This window comes from Dendrobates tinctorius, unplaced genomic scaffold (assembly GCF_039654945.1).
Source record: "Dendrobates tinctorius isolate UK_male_01 unplaced genomic scaffold, ASM3965494v1 ptg000134l, whole genome shotgun sequence".
Taxonomy (NCBI): Eukaryota; Metazoa; Chordata; class Amphibia; order Anura; family Dendrobatidae; genus Dendrobates; species Dendrobates tinctorius.
Window position 1 is genome coordinate 23,122,669 of NW_027361802.1, and position 7,985 is coordinate 23,130,653.

The following is a 7,985-nucleotide window of genomic DNA, read 5'->3' on the forward strand; positions in this document are numbered from 1 at the left end:
GGGGGTCCCTTTTTAGGATCTGCAAGGCATAATCTGACATGTGGGCCAATGTTCCCGGTGTCAATGATGCACTGCGAGTGCTGGTTGGAGGAGCACTTTCTGGCAAATCCACATCCCTCCAGTCACGCACAAGCCCTGTACCAGACCTTGCCACGCTAACATTTTCACTTGCTCCACGAGATGCATCCTCCTCCCCTAAGTAATGATCCCCATCATCATCCTCCTCCTCCTCTTCTTCCTCCACCTCGTCCAGGAGAGGTCCCTGAGCAGACAATGGCTGAATGTCATCAAGGATTCCCTCCTCCTCTTCCTCCTCGTCAACATTGGCTGCAGACGCCTGCTCCTTAAGGTGCGTCAAAGTTTGCATGAGCAGACGCATAAGTGGGATGCTCATGCTTAGGATGGCGTCGTCTGTGCTTATCAGCCGTGTGCATTCCTCAAAACACTGAAGGACTTTACAGAGGTCTTTCAGCTTCGACCACTGCACACCTGTCAACTCCATGTCTGCTCTCAAAGTGCCTGGCCGTGTATTCTCCCACAAATGCATTATGGCCTGCCTCTGTTCACACAGCCGCTCAACCATGTGCAGAGTGGAGTTCCACCTTGTTGCAATGTCGATAATGAGGCGGTGGTGGGGAAGGTGGAGCAATCGCTGCAGCTTCTGCATACGAATGGAGTGTACAGGCGACCGACTGATGTGCGCGCACAGTCTTCGCACCTTCTGGAGCAGGGCTGTTAACTCCGGATAATTGTTAAGGAAGCAATGCACCACCAGGTTCAAGGTGTGAGCCAAGCAAGGTATGTGGCTGAGTTTTGAAAGGGCTATGGCTGCCACTAAATTACGGCTGTTATCACTAACTACCTTGCCTGCCTCAAGATGTATACTGCCCAGCCATGACTCAGTTTGTCACTGAAAGTACTCGGCCAGCACCTCCGCGGTGTGGCTGTCGCGCAAACACATCATCTGCAACACAGCCTGCTGCCGCTTTCCACTAGCTGCTCGATAGGGGGACACCTCGTGTGCAACAGTGGCAGCTGCAGATGGAGTGCTCGTATGACTGCGCTCTGTGGACGAGCTTTCGCTTCTGGAGGAGGAGGAGGAGGGTCGAACGCCTACAGCCAACTGTTTCCTATACCGTGGGCTAGGCAGCACTGTCCCACCACCGCTGTCCCCTGTGGACCCTGCATCCACCACATTAACCCAGTGCGCAGTGATGGACACGTAACGGCTCTGGCCATGCCGACTGGACCATGCATCTGTTGTGAGGTGCACCTTTCCACTCACTGACTGCTTGAGTGCATGGACAATGCGGTCTTTTACATGATGGTGGAGGGCTGGGATGGCTTTGCGAGAGAAGAAGTGGCGACTGGGTAGGTCATAGCATGGTACTGCATAGGCCATGAGTTCGCGGAAAGCTGCGCTTTCCACCAACCGATAGGGCATCATCTCTAACGAGATTAGTTTGGCAATGTGGGCGTTCAAACCCAGTGTACGCGGATGAGAGACTGAGTACTTTCTTGACCTACTCATAGTCTCTGGGAGGGTGAGCTGGACTTGAGAGCTGCATATGGTGGAACTAGCGGTGGACAGGGCGGACTGAGAGAGGGTTAATGATGGTGATGGAGTTGGTGTTCTTTCTGATGGCCTAGATTCAGTCTTTCGTTGATATAACAGTGGGATTCCCTGACTGCTTTGGCCTTGCAACGACACCTCAACATTTGCTGCTGTGCTAACCGGTGGGCTTACAGTGGGGGAAACAATGTAGCGTTGCTGACTACCTTCTTTGTGATCAGTTGCACATGTGGTACTTGAGGTTTGGTGTTGTGTCCATGCTTGCAAGTGCATGCTGGTTAAATGTCTAAGCATGCAACTGGTATTCAAATTTTGCAGATTTTTCCCTCGGCTAAAGGTCTTTGCGCACTTCTTACTGATAACCTTGGCCTGATCATGAGGATTTTGTTCAAAAAAGTGCCACACTGCACTCTTCCTACTTTGGAAGACATTTTGCGGCCTAGCACGCTGTGCTATTTTGACCGTCTGGACAAGCTGTTCAGCAACTCTTTTGATTTTTGGAACCTGTCTTTGGAGTGCTCCGGGCCTGCCAGATAACAGCTGTTGCGATGTCGATGTCTGCTGTGGATGCTCCTCCTCCTCATCTGAGCTATTGGAAGCAGCACCCTCTTCCCCCAATGGATGCCAATCTGGGTCAACAACTGGGTCATCCATCACCTCCTCTTCAATGTCATGTGCACCTTCCTCTGTGTCATCGTGTATGGTGGTATAGTATGCAGGAAGGGGCACCTGAGTCTCATCAGGGTCAGAATCTGGCTCATTACACTGCGAGGACAATGTAGTGCTCTGAGTGAATGTACCAGCAGAATCATCTATCAGTGGCTGTGCATCAGTGCACTCCATGTCAGATTCATCTTGGCCTGGGTAATTCACCATTTCACTTGATAACCCAGGCATGGTATGTGAAAACAGCTCCATGGAGTAATCAGTTGTATGGCCTGCGTCATCCTTCAATCTTGGTTGGGGTGAAGGACACAAGGAAAGGTGTGGTTCATGAACATGAGCCTCCAATGACGACTCAGTGCTTTTATTTTTTACAACTTCAGAAGAGGAGGCGATAGAGCTGGAGGATGAGTCAGCAATGTAAACCAAAACTTTTTCCTGAAGCTCTGGCTTTAAAAGCAGTTTGCCAACTCCTAGAAATCTAAGCCTTCGAGGCCTTGTGTAGCCAGACGATGACGCAGGCTCAACACCTCCTGCATTCGGTCCTATTTTGCTTTTGCCACTACCATCAGATCCACCACCAACACCATCATTACCAGCTGGCAACCCCCGCCCAATTCCACAGCCTCTTCCACCAGCCTTCCTCATTTTTGGTCAAAATGTACACAAAATCCCAAAAACTAAATAGTAATGTAAAACAAGGTACAAGGTGTATATAGGACAGGGGAGATGTAGAATTTCTGAACACACTTGTGGACACTGTTGGAATTTGTGAGGCCCAGTGAATATCACACCGCTATGTCACAGGCTCAATGTCGCAGGTGTGAAAAATGTCACTATAGGACAGGGGAGATGTAGAATTTCTGAACACACTTGTGGACACTGTTGGATTGTGTGAGGCCCAGTGAATATCACACCGCTATGTCACAGGCTCAATGTCGTAGGTGTGAAAAATGTCACTATAGGACAGGGGAGATGTAGAATTTCTGAACACACTTGTTAGGGACGGCGGAACGCACCAAATATAAATAATAGGAGGTGCGTTCGCCGCCCGGGGTCCACCGTGCGGTAGGTGACTAGACCGCTGCTGGACAATGGCAGATGCACCAGAAGGTGCCGTAGTGCGCACGGCTTAACGTCACCCGAACGCTAGGAGCGGCTCTGTTCAGACACAGAGTCGCTTGGCAAAAATATATGCAAAGGCGCTGGCCCTGTTAACGTCACAGGAGCCGGCGTGTGGCGTTTGCAGCCGCGAACACCAATAGCTGCTGGTATTGCAGCGCAGCGGCAGCTAAAGCCGCAAACGTCGGCGCCGAGAACCGGGCACCGACGGACGCTAGTGTATGCGTGGATCGCACAATGGCATGTAGCTTGCCACAACCTGGAGCTGACTAACCCAACACACAGTCACCAATCGTATTATCCAAGGGAAGGGGTTTCATAATAAGTCAGTCACCAGTCCATGCATCCATCACCATACACACACAGCATAATATGCTACACTAGCGCATGGCCGAGCCGCCATGCGGGCTTTTTATAGCCATGCGCTTCCGGGACCTTCCAATACCCTGGAAAGGACCAATCAGATCCGACACAGGACCTGAGCATGTGACCCCTGCTCTCCAGTGAGAGGTCACCTTGCGGGCATGCCCAGTAGCACGGTGTTAGGGCTTAGCCTCTGGAGCGGTTCCCTGCAGAACAGGATGCGCTACCATTGCTGCACCAGAGGTGGCAGCAACATCCAGGCTGTCAGAGCAAGTCTGAGTAGCACGCCTGGCTCGCCGTGATTGCTGAGCAGCAGTCGGAGGAGAATGGGAGACCGCTAGACGTCTGGCTCTGGATCCCTGCTGTGCAGTGTCCGGAATCCGACGCCTAACAACACTTGTGGACACTGTTGGATTGTGTGAGGCCCAGTGAATATCACACCGCTATGTCACAGGCAGAAATTGTCTAGTGTATGACAAACTACAAGGTGTATATAGAATTAGACAGAATAGGAATCTCCCTAGAGTGTAGGTCTGTAAGAACGGAACATGTCCTCTACTTATTCTTACAGAATCACACACAGCTTCACTGTGGCCGTGATAACAGCCGCTGCACGGTACTGTGTGAGGAGCGTACACCGCTGTATGGTGTGAAAAAATGCACGCTCAGTACCTCACCAGGACAAGAAAAAAAATTTGGATTGCTTTTAAAAAAGCAGTTTGCAGAGCAGTGGGAAAGCAGCAATGCAGCTATCAGGAAGCCTTATAAGGCAGTCTAACAACCAACACAGCTGATCCAGCAAAATATAGCCTCCACTTGCACTGCACACACAGTGACTGGTGTGTTGTACAGGCAAAATCGCTAGCAGCAGAAGCAGTTTTTGGTGTCTTCTTCCCTGCCTAACGCTTTCCCTACAGAATCAGCAGCAGCAGCAGCTCTCCCTATTCTGAGATCAGCATGAGTAACATGGCGGTCGGCGTGCACGTCCTTTTATACCCCCTGTGACGCCACCCAAAGCAAGCCAATCACTTGCATGCCCTTCTCAAAGATGGTGGTGACCCCTGCCCATGTCATCACGTTGCCCACAGTGTCCGTGGATCCTGATTGGCTGAAAAAGGGCGGAAAACAAACTTTTGAAACGCGACTTTGGCGCTAAAGTCGCCGAGCTCGTGGCCGACCTCACTCTAGGGTCGGGTTTCGTTTCATGAAACCCGACTTTACCAAAAGTCGGCGACTTTTGAAATTTTTCCACCCGTTTCGCTCAACTCTACCCATCACACATTTATGAGTTTGTTCCAGAAAAATCATCCGCAAGCATTGGCCTCTGCTTGGAAACTCATATCCGCACATTCCTGAATTTTAGATTCCAGCCTTAATTTGCCATAAAAAACCTCAAAACTTATGCAGTCTTCTGGTTCTGTTTACATTGCCTTCAGTGCTCCAACATTACTAAAGGGGACACTATCACTCATCCCAGATCACAGGAAAGATTTCCTATAAAGGGTTTCTATAGCTGTGACTCCTCCTACGTGATGTACCCTACAGTCTTCGTTATGTTGGCGAGACCACCCAACATATCCGAGACCGCATTTCACAACACAAGTCAACAATTTGATGTAAGAAAGTCATGCTACCGATACCAACACACTTTACCTCTTATAACCACAGTATAGCGCAGCTACATTACCAGGTAATTGAGAGTATACCTATAGCCAGAAGGGGAGGGAACAAAATTCTGAAACTGAAGGAGAGGGAGGCTTATTTGACATATGTCCTTCAGACCCTAGAACCATAAAGTCTAAATAGGGAAAATGAGGTCTTTTACTGATTTAGTCATGATATGCTATATATAATATTATGAAAACATTTTGCATTCTCAATTTTATGCCCCACTGATATTTTATTTTTTCTTCCACAGACTTAACTGCGGGATTTTCAGGTATTCACCCCTCGGGTTTACTTCCCACTCAGGTGCAGGTTTGATCCCTTTAACTACTATTGGACTATCTCCATTATCACTCTTTATCTTTAAATATTCTCCCTTTTTTTCTTATGTTCGCTTTCCCCATTTTTTGTTCCACATGCGCCTTCTGTTTTCTTCTTTATTATTGTCTCCCCTTTACAACATATTACTACCAGCCACACTCTTACAGTACAGCAAGTCTATTACATGGTTAACTTTCTGTTTTGCGCAGATGCAGTCTCCCTTCCCTCACTGGTGATGTACATCTGTTGTTTTATTGTGCACATGCGCCTAATGCTGTCTCTGACGCATGGCTACTTTTACTGGTTATTGCCACTGACAGCACGTATTTACACATTCTCACAGTGCGCACACACCGCTAGCTTTCTCGGTGCTTGCACATTATCGCACTGTCACTACAATCCGGGGGACGTAGCACATGCGCAGTGGCTCATACATTTTCTTGCCCTTCTTCCGTCCGCTTCTGCCGGTTTCATAGTACATACGCACTGCGAGCTACCTCAGCACTTGCGCTTTTATTCACCCACATTATATATCCGGCGGACACTGCACATGGGCAGTGGTCTATACTGTTTCTTGCACTTTGCCCCATTTCATGCAGCCGCTGCATCACCAGCTGTGAGGGCTTTTCATTAAAGCAACACAGGCTATTTCCCTCTATATAAGAACTGCCACCAAACCATAGTGCACCTGCTTTCACTACAGCGGCTTGTCCCTGATTCCTTATATAAACAACATGAAGGTAACAAGTTTTTGTATCTTTCTTTCTTAATGAACCCCTGCTTTTTAGCCATCTTTCCTACTGGTATTATGTTGTATTTACTCTCCTCTCCTATTCTTTTAGAGCGCATCCCTGTGCACCTGAGACATTCAGGTTCTACTTGTTAACTATTTTGTCCTTCCTCCTGTCATATTGTTTAACTCTTGGGAGTTTGAGCCCATATTGTCGGCTACTATTAGTTACATTATTCCACTTCTTAATACCTGACAACCGCATTATGTTATTTTACAATATGCTTATGTTTGACCCTATGCCTCTCTGTTGAGATTTCTTATCATCATGGCATTTTCATGATATTATCCTCCAGTTTTTTTCTATACAGCTAGTATTATTCATTTGACTTGATGAATGCCCCATATCAATGATGCATCATGTTTCATTTTTTTGTCTGATTTAATTTTTTCTTGTATATAGTCCTGTTTCTGATTTATGATCAGTTGTGTAAAAAAATTTCTTTTTTCCTTTATACTTTATCTAGATAAATACCTTGATAAAGGCCGATGTTGGCTGAAACGTTGGTTACTGTGTGACTGATCATAATAAATATGAGTTTGCCAAGACTTTTATGCCTCAGGTTTTTCATTCTATACTGTTTCATCCCTGCTTGACAGCGGAGGTTGGCACCCTAAGATTACAAAATGGTGCCCCCACTTAACCTAGACTGACCCTGGATGTTCTTAACTGTACCCTTACTATAAACAATATGCAACACCAAAGAAATAATAACTATTGAAAAAAAATACACATAAATTAGGCACATGATTATGAACGTGTTCACACAGTCACATGAGAAAGATCGAGGAAAATGCAGAGCAAAGCTACAAAAGGAAGGCATTGAAACCTTCCAGACCCAACAAAAAGAAGAAAGGAAATGGTACTAGGGAGGAAAACACACAAACAGACCATAGTAAAGTAATTGAGATTACTAAAACAAAATAATCTTTTGTTAAGGAGATGGAACTTCAAACACCATCAAATTTGAAGTATAGCCAGGAAAGAAGGCAGGTGCAAGGTGAATGTGAATAGCTCCTCACAAGATGTGATAGTGTAAGTTGAAGATTTGGTTCCTTAACGTTGTGTACCGCTTGTGACCAAATGTTGCCATCTACTCTCCAAACTGAATAAAGCAGAACCGAAACATGGAAGAAGTGTTTCAGGAAGGATGAATCTAAAGAGAACACTAGGTCAGTTGGCAACATGTGGCAGTTATCCAATATAAAAGGCCGGAGTGACACTGTGGGAACGCAGTTGGCGCCAACCTACGAAACCAGAGGGACGTTTGACCGAAGGTGCGCTTGGGGACCAAGACAGGTGGGACACCGTCAGGCAAGCATCAAGGTCTAGATTACACCGGCCAAGGCCTGGAATCCAGACTCCACTTGTCAACACCCAAGGAGCACCCTTTGTCAGTCGCGACTCGATATCCGGACATCGCAGGTCAAGCATCGAATGTGGATCGTTATCCAGGTGTGGACATCCGCCGTGATGACCAGGAGGTG